The 13,490-nt window shown below is 45.1% G+C and overlaps 1 protein-coding gene and 2 non-coding genes across 13 annotated transcripts in view; 1 reads left to right on the top strand and 2 right to left on the bottom strand.

Moving 5' to 3' along the window:
• Window positions 1–4,002: 4,002 nt before the first annotated feature.
• Window positions 4,003–4,074, bottom strand: TRNAQ-CUG (transfer RNA glutamine (anticodon CUG)). Its single transcript has one exon. It is a non-coding gene; the product is annotated as a tRNA-Gln (tRNA).
• A 5-nt stretch (window positions 4,075–4,079) lies between these two features.
• On the bottom strand, window positions 4,080–4,151 carry TRNAE-UUC (transfer RNA glutamic acid (anticodon UUC)). Its single transcript has one exon. It is a non-coding gene; the product is annotated as a tRNA-Glu (tRNA).
• Window positions 4,152–5,717: 1,566 nt separating this feature from the next.
• The window catches only part of LOC119186718 (uncharacterized), a 36,303-nt gene continuing 28,530 nt past the window's right edge, over window positions 5,718–13,490 (top strand). For 2 of the 11 annotated variants that reach the window (XM_075889924.1, XM_075889916.1), the window contains exon 1: window positions 5,718–5,879. The gene's annotated coding sequence lies outside the window, so the exon portion shown is untranslated. Of the gene's footprint in view, window positions 5,880–10,657; window positions 10,852–11,375; window positions 11,647–12,678; window positions 12,995–13,490 lie in introns of those variants that run through there. The other 9 variants (XM_075889925.1, XM_075889919.1, XM_075889923.1 and 6 more) reach the window with 7 other exon arrangements.

Here is a 13,490-nt window from a genome sequence, read left to right as displayed (position 1 = left end):
CGCATGCTTTACACGGACGTGGCCGCGGCTGTACAAGAGTGTTCTTGAGTTTTGGCTCCATAGGAACGCGGCCGCCATGGCCGTCATTAAAGTCCGCGTTCCCGCACTTCGCAGTGCGACATCGTACCCGCTGAGCTGTACCAAGACGCATTGGTGTAATCGTTGATCGAAACAACATTGGGTAACTTTTTTAGTAGCATACAAAATCTCTTAGATTTGGATTTAATTACGACTATGTTGGTGTTACAAAAGTGAACACTCAACTTTAACCAACATTCACCATTATTTGATCATCACGAGCGACCATTCATTATCATCGTTATCAGTTTTTTATGCCCCTACAGGACAAAAGAATCACCAAATGATCTTCCTAGCCAGGGCGAGCTAAGAACTCGCTGTTGGGCTGGTAGGCGCATGTCTTGATTTGGGCTAGTCCACGCATGTCTTGAGTTGGTGCATGTCTTGATAGTTGGTGCATGACTTCACCTCTTTCCCTGCGAGCGAGCCATCGATGCAACCGTCATTGAATCTTTATAGCCAGCATTCGACAGAAGAGACGCCACTTACAGGGGAGAGGAGGTAGAGCAACTCCATCCCACTCCACATACGTGTGTCATATTATATAGCCATAAAATAATCCGTCGCTTAAGCGTATGTGACCAGTGAAAATATGGATCAGAAGGAGGAACAGTGCTCCCAGCTGTTTACGAAGAAGGAAGTTCGCAACCCCGCCAGTCGTTTCGCATACCAGCTTTTTTTTCTGTTTTTTTTTTCTCTAAAACTGCCGCTTGGGAGAGTTGTTTCATGATTACATGGATTTACTAGTGCAAAAAAAAAAAAAAGACGGAACATTCAGGAAGTACACACACACTGCGCCGATTCTTCTTTTCTTTTTTTGAATGCATCACTCATTCGCTCTGTCGCACTGCCGTAAGAGTGAGTGCAATGCGTTTCATATGCTGATAGCGGCTCCATGTTGAAAATCCTGGGAAAGAGGAGCACGATAACGGACACAAGTTTACACCCGGGTCTCCTGTTGTCCTGTCGAGCGTGTGTATGCGTCTTGTCTGCGCTGACCGAGTGCCTACTATGGACCTAAGGGTTCTCACATGCGCAACATCGCCAAGTCCCTGCATCACGCTTACCGATGCCGACAGGACTTCACGAACGACTGTGAACTCTTTTCTCGCGTTTGTGTTGTGCGTGTGTTCACATTCACTGTAGATGTAGATATAGATCCTAAACTTGTGGCTTACACCCACTCTGGGGGATCGGCCAAGAATCGGGTAGCTTAACAAAAAAGGAATGTTTAATTTTCAATACTGGCGAAAAGAATTAACAGAAATATTGACTTTTTGTAAATTATCATTGAGAAAAAAATGTAGATGAATTTAAATGATGTACATTTGTTATCTTTCCTGGTATTTTTGTTCTTCTCTTTCTGTCTTGTCTTTCATTTCTATCTTTCCCTCTCCGAGTATTTCCTACCCAACCGAGCATGTGCTAGTTTCATCCTCGCCCCATTTCAGTTTCGTTCATCTCTCTCTCTCTCTCTCTCTCGTATCACTATAATTAGAAATTGGTTTTCCACAAAAAGATATTCAGTAAAAGATGAGAATATTTAAGGGTTGCACTCCGCCAGTGGAGTCTTCCGCGTCCGTCGTTCGAAGCCTTACTTTCGAGCTCTTTGCATCGGTAAATACGACAAAATAAATAAATAAATAAATAAATAAATAAATAAATAAATAAATAAATAAATAAATAAATAAATAACGGCAGCTTTCCCGAGTTGTGCCAAGCTGGAAGGAAGCACGTAGCTGGGCAGCCTTTTTTATTGAAGCAGAAAATAAACGATGGAGTTTTTTTCACCGTTACTTGGCGATGGCTACCCTTTTACACTTGATTGTTAAAAATAGAGAAAAAGAAAAAAAAAAGCATATATACATATATGCAGTCCTACATTGGTGAGAGCAAACGTTCTCCTATGGGCAGAACAAACACATAGTCGCCACGCTCACTTTTAACTTTTGTCCGCTCAGTAGTGGTCACAAATCTTCGTTTCGTTGAAGAAGTGTTGCAGCATCTTCATTGCTTTGCTACTTGCTTTGGATGGCCATGGACCTAGTATTTTATACAACGCAAACGGCCACTCAGGATCTAACTCATGGAGTTCCTGTTCTAGTCGCCTTCGGTGTGTGTCGTGTTTCGGACAGTCGAGCAGGAGCTGACAGATATCCTCGTGGTCGTGACCGCATCAACATGCTGACGATGTTGCATGCTGAATACGAAGTAGGAAGTGCTTTGCGTAAGCCGTTCCAAGTCGTAGGTTTTCATCATTGGTTTTCTATTTCTTTCCTCCTATTTTTATTTCTTTTTCTCTTTTAATTTTGTGTCTTTATTTCTAATAAGTTATATTATAATCAAGGCACTCGAAAATCAAGAGGAAGAGAGTACTCTTTTGCGTGAGCGCGTGCCTTTTATAATCATCATCATCATCATCATCATCATGGTCATCATCATCATCATCATCATCATCATCATCATCAGCAGCAGCAGCAGCCTGACTACGCCCTCTGCACGGCAATGTTCCAACGATCACTTAGCATGCCGTAGGGCATACTGGCGCCAGTTTAAAAATAAATAAAAACCGGTCCTGTGTTCTTTTGTTTTTTTGCCACATCATATTTGTAAACGTCTTCATCTGATGACGATTGTTGTATCACGATCTCAGAACGACCACAAAGGGACAAGAAGAAGACGAGCGCTTGGTCATCCCTTGTCCCTTCGTCGTCGTTCTGAGCTCGACTATAACAATCGTCATGTCATGCCAACTGCCCAAACTGCCACGCTTCTTAATCTCATATGCCCACCTACTCTGCTGTCTCCCCGTGCCGTGTTTGACTTTTCTTGGAATCCAGTCAGTTACCCTTAATAGCCAGTGGTTATCCTACCTTCGTGCTACGTGCACAGCGCATGCCCAGGGCCCGTTTAGTGCTTTGCACTAAATATAGCATGTGTCACCACTTAATGACCGGGGAATAATTACGGCGTTCAGTTGGTCCTATCGGCTTCATGCAACTGCAAAATTTCGAAGATACCACGGTGCTTCGGGGAGGCTGTAAAGTCTGGTGGACCGGACACGGGCCACAGCGCTAAGGCTTGCTGCATTGCCTGCCCACCTAGGGCGTAGAAATAACACGATTGATTGATTGATTGATTGATTGATTCGTCAACACTGTGAAACATACCCACTCTGTGGGATACAAGCCTCCTCGCTTTTGCGTACGATGAACGTTTAATCATCCTCTTACAGTTAACCTCCTGATTATTAAAGAAATGGTTCGAGTAGTTGTGTCCTTTTTTTTAGTGCAAGTCGGATTTTTTTTTTTTACTTTGATATGTTCTCTAAATGTCCCCGTACTGAAGATCCTACTGTGTGGGTGACACGGCTCATGCCGATAATGTGTCCCCTAGTAAAATTTTAATAATGCCCCGAAATTAATTATGAACTAATAAACAAAATAATTAAATAATTACCTAATTAAATATATATATAACAATGAATAAAGGAAAGAAAAAAGACAGGAAAATACGGCAGTTTCCCATTGATACCACGTTTTCATAGGTATTTCTGTGTCGTTGTTTTTTATATCTGAGCTTTCAACACCCTGTTTTGCTTCCTTCAACTTGTATGTCCACACGTGCGTAATAGGTAAGGACAATTGAGAGCTACCGGTGATGCAAAAAAAAAGAAAAACAAAGAAAATGCCCGGGTGTAGATGAAAGTGAGGACACAATGGGCTTCGTTTCGCGTCGTCGAAGATGAGATTCCGTTTAGGAAAGTTGGGTAATTTGTTTCCTGAATAGCAATTCGGATTATAAACTAGACCTGGCGTAAGGTAGGAAGCGTGTGCAAAACCAGGCGGAAAAGAAAATAATAGAAGGGTAGAATATAGGCAGAAAAAGAGTTGAGACCAAATGGACATTAGAGAAAAAAATATTAGGTCTCACCGAGATTTGAACTCGGATCGCTGGATTCAGAGTCCAGAGCGCTAACCATTACACCATGAGACCCAAACTTCCGACGCCGGGAATCGAACCCGGGCCTTCTGGGTGAAAGCCAGATATCCTAGCCACTAGACCACGCCGGAGATGGAGGCTCTGGTAGCGAGTAGTAAAACCAGTTGCTGTTTGCAGCCCCTTCGCGGCGCTGTTGTCAGTTATAGCTTTTGCTGCGATCAACCAGATGGCGTGCTCGTCGTAGCGCCAGCTCTGAAAGCCCAGTCACATGATAGTCAACTGGTAGGTGTTCTGTGGTAGTATCATAGTAGTCACCAGCGGCCACCAAGACTCCGCCGGCTGTACTTTTGTGTTTTACACTCTGCATTTGGAAGGCGTGCAGCGTTTGCAGCTTTTCTTCCGCTGCATGAAAGTTCCCGTAGTAACGAAGATGCATCCCCCTCACTCTTTCAGCCTTGCCCGCGATTTTTGAACGGATAACGGTGGACGCAATAGAATGTTTGGCGGTTGCTCCCTGGTCTGCCGCATTTACTCGTGACTACGAGCTCTGCCGGATGTAAGGTGTGCTCTCCGCTGAATGGTGTTCATGTTAGTTAATTATTATTGGTTAATCGTGGCTGAGTATGAATAAATTATGGATGTTTGTACGTGGTAGTGAAGTGATGGTGTGTTAGCTAGCGCGTTATCTGCACTGACGCCGCATAAAGGCATCGGGAAAGGGAAACTTGTGTGCATCGTGTCGTATATCTGACTCCATATATGCCTTCGCAGGCACATGTACAAAAACTTGAGTTGCTGTCTGCCTGTCTTGATGAGATCATTCATTGTGCCTGATGAAGCGAAGAGCAATGAAAAAGAAAAAAAAAACGCTCGGAACCGCTGCCTGCATTTTAATGTGATAGCGTTACAGAGCTCGCTTCGCCAAATTTCTGGCATCGGCGTCGTTGGTTTTGATCGAGAAATTATCATCTTGTTCGTGACCGAAGAATCGAGAACGATGTAAATAAAATAGGTGATAAAAAATCCCGGGTCAAAGCGGGGACAAAATCAGGGTGGTTTGGGTACGAGAGGGGATCAAACCTGGGTCGTTAGCGTGGGAAGCAGATGTTCTAACACACGGCCACACACCTGTTTGTGAATACAGTGAAAAGAACTTCCTCTGATTGGAAATGCAGTGAAAGTAGGCATGTGAACACGTAATAATACCAATGGCTTCAGGGTTTGAAGCAGGTGACCCAATAAAGACGAAGCTTTAGGCTAATTCTTTTCTCATCATGACTACGGCATGGGCCGGGAGCCCACCTAAATTTTTCGCCTCCCCTCAAGAATTTCCAATCATGTCACATAAGTTCTCGCGTATCTGAATACCCCATCTCCAATAAAAAACAAAAACCTGGCGCCAAAAACAGGTGATGTTTTTTTTTTAATGGTACTTCGTGTTTTGGTGAGAGGCAAGAAGAAGGTCTTTATGCCGCGTTTATTCGTGCCCGTATGTGTGCGCGTGTAACAAGAAAACATAAAATATGAAAACTTTGTGACGGTGCGGTTGCTGAAACCCAAAACTACCCTCTTGCCACCAGAAGCACTACTACACGACTCACCGTGACCTAAGCGCGTACGATAGCCTTCGTATCTCGCCAGACTGCATAAACCGGCTGGCGGGCGTCAGGGCTCCACGCAACGGCCTTGCGAATCGGTGACGATAGTCGAAGTCTCGCCTGCTGGGAACCGAGCAACGTGCACACACAAACAGGCTGACAGAAGGGAGGCTTTTGCACTTGGCAACAGAGTCACAGACATGGAACTGACGGATCAATAACACGACAAGATCGGTGACAAAGGATGGAAATTCGAAACACGTGAGACTTTACATTGAGTTCGTTTTGGCACAAAAAAGCACTGACAGTTGATTAGAAGTTTAAATTGGTGGTATTTTTATGGGTAAGCCGAAGCCACCGACGGTGGTAATTCTCGCATCTTGTAAAGGCGGTCATATTGCTAGTTATAAATATTGCCACGTCAAAACAATTACTAATGGAGCTTTTCGTGTGAGAAGCACGACATGAATATAGCTTTATTGATATAGGCATTATTTTTAATTACACAATACCTGTCGAAGGTATATGAGCTGAAAACAAGCGTGGGCCTCAGCACCGCGAGATTGGCAGAAGTACGAGCCAAGTATTACCTCTGCATTCGGATGTTAACCTAACAACACTGAGCAGCAAATAATAGACACGTACATTAGCAAAGGTACAGTCTCCAAGTGCAATTCCTAGATAGCATCTTGCATATGTCTAGCATATGTCATTCGTGTAAAACGGTTAATATTCCAAAGGTACGGACATTTCCCTTCTGAATGAAGCACATGCTTTTTTAAACTTTTTTTTTTCATTTGAGCATCATGCGTCTCCTTTTTCCTTTATTTATTAAATGCGGAGCATTTCTTAGCGAACTTCGGCGACATTGAGCGTATCTATCTATCTATCTATCTATCTATCTATCTATCTATCTATCTATCTATCTATCTATCTATCTATCTATCTATCTATCTATCTATCTATCTATCTATCTATCTATCTATCTATCTATCTATCTATCTAGCCGCTTATGTTTGGGTGCTCTCGTGGTCACCCCTTTAACTTGGCGGGAATCAAAATTAGCATTGGAAAGTAAGATGGTTTGACGAATACAACGCGCTGGTCAAGACATGAATAATGCCACAATCCCGTCGCGTACGTCGTCAAACACTTCCCGCCAGGCAGTGGCACGTACCCACAGGCGGGTATGTGCCGCTGGTATGCGGGCATGCGCCACATGTGATTGACACTTAGCATCTACTTAGGAACGACGAGAACACACATGGGCAATTTTAACGTGCGAGCGTTAAGAAATACAAGACATTGGTAGCATCGACCCGACGAATGGACAGAATAAGCGTCAGAGTCCCAGCTGGAATCGAACCCCAGCATTCTGCGTGGCAATGGAGCATTTTACCACCGAGCTACGCCAGGTCTCGGAACTATATGCTTTTCAAATAGACACTAATCTTCGTGAAACGTCAATAGTGGTTGCAGTGCTGCCTACTTAATTTTATAAACACTACGTATGTACTCCTTTGATACAGGCGTCACGTCGGGTTAACGTCAATTGTGGTTAGTTGCAATGCGCTGAAGATTATATATGTAGCAGTGTCCAGGACCAGCATCCTCGCGAGCATCAGCGCTTCATATCAACTTGTGGTTTGTCTAATACACATGTTCCAGTTGTCACCGTTGCGCTAGTGCAAACAACTACTTATATAAACATCTACAACTCTTCAACATATGTCTGTGCGTGCAGCATTTGTGCATACATTTAGCGTCATTTAATGACGCGTCCCTCAATAAAAAAATTGCAATACGGGCTCCTTCCCTCCGCATGCTTCGCATAATGTCGATTCTCAGGTACGTGGGATTAGCCGAATTTCTTAAATAACCAAAACAGGTGCTCTCTTCTACTTCTCTTAAGTTTGTTTGTTTTTTAACCGATTTCTCTATTTCACGACGCTGAACTGGACCAGTGGTGAGTAGTGTTGTTTGCCCAATTTCTATGGCGCTTAAGTAAACAGCTGTCGGCACTGTCGACATACTGAGGCGCTTGTAGCGACGTCGCAGCGCGCAGTCTCCACCCAGCTCAAAGCTCACCAACGCCCTCTAAGATCACTTGACAACTGGCACAGCATCTGCGTCCGAGCCCGGCGCATTGGTACGCGGGTATGGCAAGCATCAAAACCGCATGCTGGATGATAAGGCGCCCGTGAACAATGCGAACAACCTGCTTCACGTTCATCGTGATTTTAGCAGCGCACTGAGGGACGAGGACTATAGGAAAAGGAGGTGCACAACACGCGCGCTGACTCAATAACAACATGCGAATATAAATGTGAAGTAAGAAACAGAACAGAAAACTGATAATATTTGTAACCATCATGTGCAAGTGACACGGAATTATAATACCTAAGCGCCACCTGAACATGCCCCGCCGCGGGCGAGAAACGTACGCGAGGTGAATGAGGGTCCGTTTGAATATATATATAGGCGAACGCAAGGCTTCCCATTGGGGGGCTGGGAGGAGGGGGGTTTGTTGCTGTGCCATTCCCCCCTCCTCCCCGTTGTTTGAGTCAAAGGACAACGTGCTTCACAATAAATCAACAGCAAGAACAATAAGCGAGAATGAAGCCATGATTTGCTTCTCTCTGTATGTAGACTGCCTGTAGTCCTTCACTTTCAGGGAGTAAAAATGGGACGCAAACAGTTCTGTCCAAAAAAAAAAAGAGAAAAAAAAAACAAGTGCAGCAAAACTATGATTAACCTGGAATAAAGCGCGGAAAGTTGGCCGATGAACTCATTACCTTTTTTATATAGACGGTTTCGTCAGAGCCTGCCGGTCTCTAGCAACATTGTGCGTTCATCGAAAAACCACCCCTGGAAACTTCCGGTTTCGCTTGATTTTGCGTGGTTTTAGCGTTTGTTGCTGGCCGCGGCTTGTGTTCCGATGTTTTATGCGGATGCAATTATTCCGATGAAGCGCTGGCAACTCGAGCACAGCTATGTCAAGCCAGGACGCAGTCTACATGCCTGAATTAATTTTATATGCTAGTCAATATTCTGTTTTCTGACCGATGACGATAGAAAGAGCGCCTGCATTGTAGCGATCACTCGAGAAAACTGGATTTTTACTCAGAGCGCGTAAGTTTGTTCTGCACTTGATCAAAGGCAATGTAAAGCTCAGCGCAGACTGATGGCTCAGAGGTGATACTGAGAGGTTAGACTAGTCGAAGGCGCCCGGTTACTGGAAACAGATCATGCAGTCACTGTGGTGTTCCACCCGTTGCGCATAAGTGCACTGACGCCTGAAATGGGCAGCAAAACGTGAAAGCTAACAATGAAAATCCATCGCAAAGGTGTTTATTTTATAGTTTGAGCGATATCAATTATGTGCTAAATGAGACCAGCTTAGCAACTCATTCAGTTCATTAAAAGACTCAGACACGGAAATTAAATACAAAAGAAAAACAGCGTGAATACAACCCTGGACAAAAGGAACAAATTCGTCTAGCTGGAAATGGTCGCTGAACCAATCATTCTCTTTACCAGAGCGACCACAAAGTGAATATCACTACCATTACTCGAAAGTGATAAAGACATACCTTCCACCCTTAAATCAGTATGTGCGGTGTTTGATACAGCTTCACTGGACATTCACGTTGGCAGGGTGCGATGGTGGTCAACTATTTTTGCCCGAGGGCTCTTCGTCATTTTCAGTGCAGCGATGATGGCTACTGGGGTTTCTTTAGTTTCCGTTACATATAGCTGAAATTGCCGTAGACTGTGACAGGTATGGCTTGCCTACGGACGTCCTTTGGACTCGGCATGTAGACAGCCTCGCTGCATTAAAGTAGAGCGAGAGAGAAACGAATAGGAAAGGCAGGGAAATTAATCAAGCTTTGGCTCGCTTGGCTACCCCACGCTTTGAGTGGGGAAAGGGTAAAAATAGAAAGGAAATGATAGAGACTAGAGAAGGCGAGTAAGAAAGAGATGATTAAACAGACAGCTTGAAACTACACAAAACGAACTCGAGCTGTCATAATTTACATGCGCTCGTGAAGTTCGGTGGTTTTCAAGAAGCACAAGAGGGCTTTCCGGACGTCGCGCATATGCGAGGCCGTAGGCCAAGGTCCCTGGATCTTCTTTTCTCTCAGTGGCCTTGAATCCAGGTCACGTAGCCTGGCTTCTATGCCACGTCGTTCAGTCTATTATGATAAACAGTCCCGATAAAAGCAGAAATTGGGACTGGGTAATGTAGGTAAAGAAGTCAAATACCGGTATGAAAATTATGACAGAGCTGCACAGGGGGGACCAAAGGAAAAAAAAAACATCCGGGTAAATAGAGCAAGCGAGGACAATGACAAGGAGGTGTACCGTGTAACGGGGAACGAAGACCTGGCAGATCTTATGGCGAATAATCGAGGAGATCCCAGCCGCCTTTCCTGTAACGTCGCCATTGTCTTGCCCGAGGGCCGAGCCTACAGGCAGTCCCACGCCGCCCTTGGTCAAGCATCTTTGGCCATTTTGCTCAATGTCACGCGACGCCACGTGTTCTCTCTCTCCTTCTGCGCCCTCTTTCTCTGTAGGCATTGTCGCGCAATGGAGGGTGCCGACAAAAAAAAAAAACAGCATGATTGCCTCGTAGAAATCTCGTTAGGGCTTGACAAAGAAACAAAAGAAGGAAGTGACGAGCGCTAAGAAGAAGTTAAGTGATCGAGGGCGAAGGGTCAATAGCAGTGCCGAGTCGACTGTTTTTTCCCTTCTGTACTCTCGCGAAAGAGGCCAGAGAAGAAAGTCACGCATGCAGTGCTCGAAGGGAATACGAAGGAGGCGAGTTCCAGTTTCACAGTTACATCGCAGATGAGCGCGCACTGGGGAGTTGAGAAGACGCAGTTCTTCTCTTATCATATCTGTCTTTTTATTTTATTTTTCGTCAGTTGTCATTCGTTCTCAGTGTGTACCCTTTTCCCATCACGGAGAAGAGTGGAAATCCGAGAACGAATGACGTCAGTACACTTTCTCAAGCGAGATGTCCAGTGTGCCTTGCGTTTATGCTTGCTTGTGTCGCATGCGGAGAAGCTCCTTAGGAACGTGGCAAACGAATGTGCAAAGAAAGGCCTTGCGCGTATTCCAGTGAGCCCGGTTTGTCTTACTACCAGGAGTGTAGTGCATTGTGTTACGTGGGGTGAAGCAACTCGGGGTCTCGGCTTGTCATGTCGCCATCACGGTCCATCATAAATGGGTAAGCGCCACGACAATTGGTTATAGACCCTACTGCTCGCCACTGGTCCATGCGGCCTAAAACATCATGTTTGCATGGCTCAGCAGTGGTGTTGGAATCCCCGACGAAATTTACCAAGGCAATATAGTTTCTTATCCAACACCGGAGGCACAAACGTGCCTCTCTGTGCGGTAAACGCAGCTGTTTGTAACACCACTTCTTGCAACATACCTGCAGAGTTAGGTGTGTTAGTGGGCCAGAAGCGAGCAAAGCCGTTAAGAGTAAATATTTTACGGTGGGAAACACAGGCGCGCAGTGCATGCGTCGCCCCTTGCCAGGTTTAACGTATGTAGAGCATAAACACCCTTCCGCTCGCTGCAACTATATTTTAATGCTCTTTGCACGGCTTTCCCGCTGCGACGTCACCACCGCGGTGAGCTAGGACGTGTATACACTTCCTCCTGAAATTTTAAATGAATGTGGTGCTTCGTTGCGTGGCGGCTGCAGCGACCAAGGTCACGCGGCCATCGGATCGTGGAATCTCCCGCTGCTTGCACAAAGACGTCGTAGCGTAATTGCGCGAATCCAAGGCTGAATTGCACGCCAGACGTCCGAGTTGCGTTCGCAGCGGCGAGCGTGTGCACGTGTGTCCCACACGGCGGAGGAACCCGCAGATCGTCGGTATGTTCGATCGTCGTTCGACTGGATAAATAAGAGAAATGTTGTAAGGTGATGCGCTTTTGACTCTACGACATCCGACTTGCTGCGATTAGTGTTTTTTTCTGTGTGCGTGTGCTGCAGATTTTCCGAGCATGGGTAAGTTGCAGTCCATCTTTTGGCATCTGTGTAGACTGGAGCGTATACTGTATCGAACAGTCACCGAAATCAAAAGCACGCCCGCCTCGGTAGTAAAGTGCTACGATCAACGGCTGTGCGTGCCCAAAAAGTCACGGGTTCGACTCCACACACGGCGGTCGCATTTGCGTCCAGTGCAATATTCTGTGGAGGCCTTTGTATTGGGTAATGCCAGTGTACGTTAACGAACATCAGGTGGTCCAAATTTTCGGAGCCCTTCACTTCGGCGGGCGTCGCCATCATATCGTGGCCTTGGCACGTAAAACTCTGGATATTAATATATTAAACCGAAACCATGGCGTTAAACTCGTATAGCATGCACTTGGCCATAATTGAATCCTATCTCTGGGACTCGTAGTTTGCGCAAGATATTCAGCGAGAGTTGATGTAACGTGCACCGGAATGTAGATCAATGTCAGGAGAATGTAAAAGTAGCCTTACCCACGTAACTCGCATACACACGATGCCTTGAATCATCTGTGACCTCACGACCTTGTCACCAAGGAACAGTAGAGAAATAAGGCCACGTGTCTTTGATAAAATGTATAGAGGATATACCATAGGCTTACTGAGTTTAGGTCTGACTGGAATGCGGTCATTGAGTCAAGTAATCGAACCAGGTGTGCACGTGCTCCCACGAAAACAGCACGTTCGTCATAACCACTAATCAACCACGGCAAATACCCGTATATACCTCATCTACAAGTGCGCGCATTACTTTCCTGAAGAAAGAAAAAGAAATCAAACAACCCGATGCAGATAAACCTGACAATATGGATTATTTTCACTTGCAGCCCTATCGATGCAAACAAGGGTGCGTGGATAGGTCACGAAGCCAAGACATCATACGTGTCGTGCAGACGCATGAGCGAAGACAGGTTGGAGCAGTAAGAACTGTGCTGCTTGTGATTTCTGTATCACTCCTTTCACGTGATTGCAACACACGTCATTCTAACGAAATCACTCGGCGGCACTCGAGACATTTCCTGTGCCAGACGTCATTCCGCGACGAAAGATTTTCAGGTCAGAGATAACACGGGCACACATCACGCACGTTTATTCTGATAGGAGACATGAGAAAATGACGTCTGACGCCTGTACTCAGTTGGTATATGCTCAATAGGCAACGGGAGCGCACCACGTTGTTAGTTATTTTCGTAGCCACGTTGCGTACCTCTCCGTGGTCTCGATCTGTCTGAAAAGTTCGACCTCTATGCGAAGCATGCCGTCGCGCGCTCAAGACGGGCTGTCTAATGCTACCAGAGCAGCGTTAGGCGCATAGTACCTGGAACATCTGACAGTAGGACAGGTAAGTAAAGCATATGCATACGAGGCAGTTAGCTGGCATTCAACATGCGAGTACTTTTCATTTATTTAAATATACTGCTAATCTCAAGAAGACATTATAACGGGGAGAATATTTCTCCGCTAAACAGAATAAGGCAGAAAAAGTGAACATGTGCAATACAGAAGTACAAAGCGAAAATAGACGTAATACAGGCAAACTAATTGTCTGTAAAGTGCTGTGAAAGTAATGCAACTCATTAAAAACATGCTGCTATAAATAGTAATATGAAAAAAAAAGTGATGCTGCGACATTCTCTCAACTCAAATTGAGCATTGCCAGGCCTGATAGCATTCATGCATCATTTGATGTATGATTTATTTATTTATTTATTTATTTATTTATTTATTCATTTATTTATTTACAGTGAGGTCACAGGAAGACACACTTGCGGTGGAAAGTTTTGAAAAGAGTGTAGAACGCACCATTAGAGTTGTCGGTGTTTAAAGGTCCGTATAGA

The sequence above is a fragment of the Rhipicephalus microplus genome, chromosome 3 (assembly GCF_043290135.1).
Source record: "Rhipicephalus microplus isolate Deutch F79 chromosome 3, USDA_Rmic, whole genome shotgun sequence".
Classification (NCBI taxonomy): Eukaryota; Metazoa; Arthropoda; class Arachnida; order Ixodida; family Ixodidae; genus Rhipicephalus; species Rhipicephalus microplus.
The sequence above is the reverse complement of the archived record's forward strand: the minus strand, read 5'-3'. Positions and strand labels throughout refer to the sequence as shown.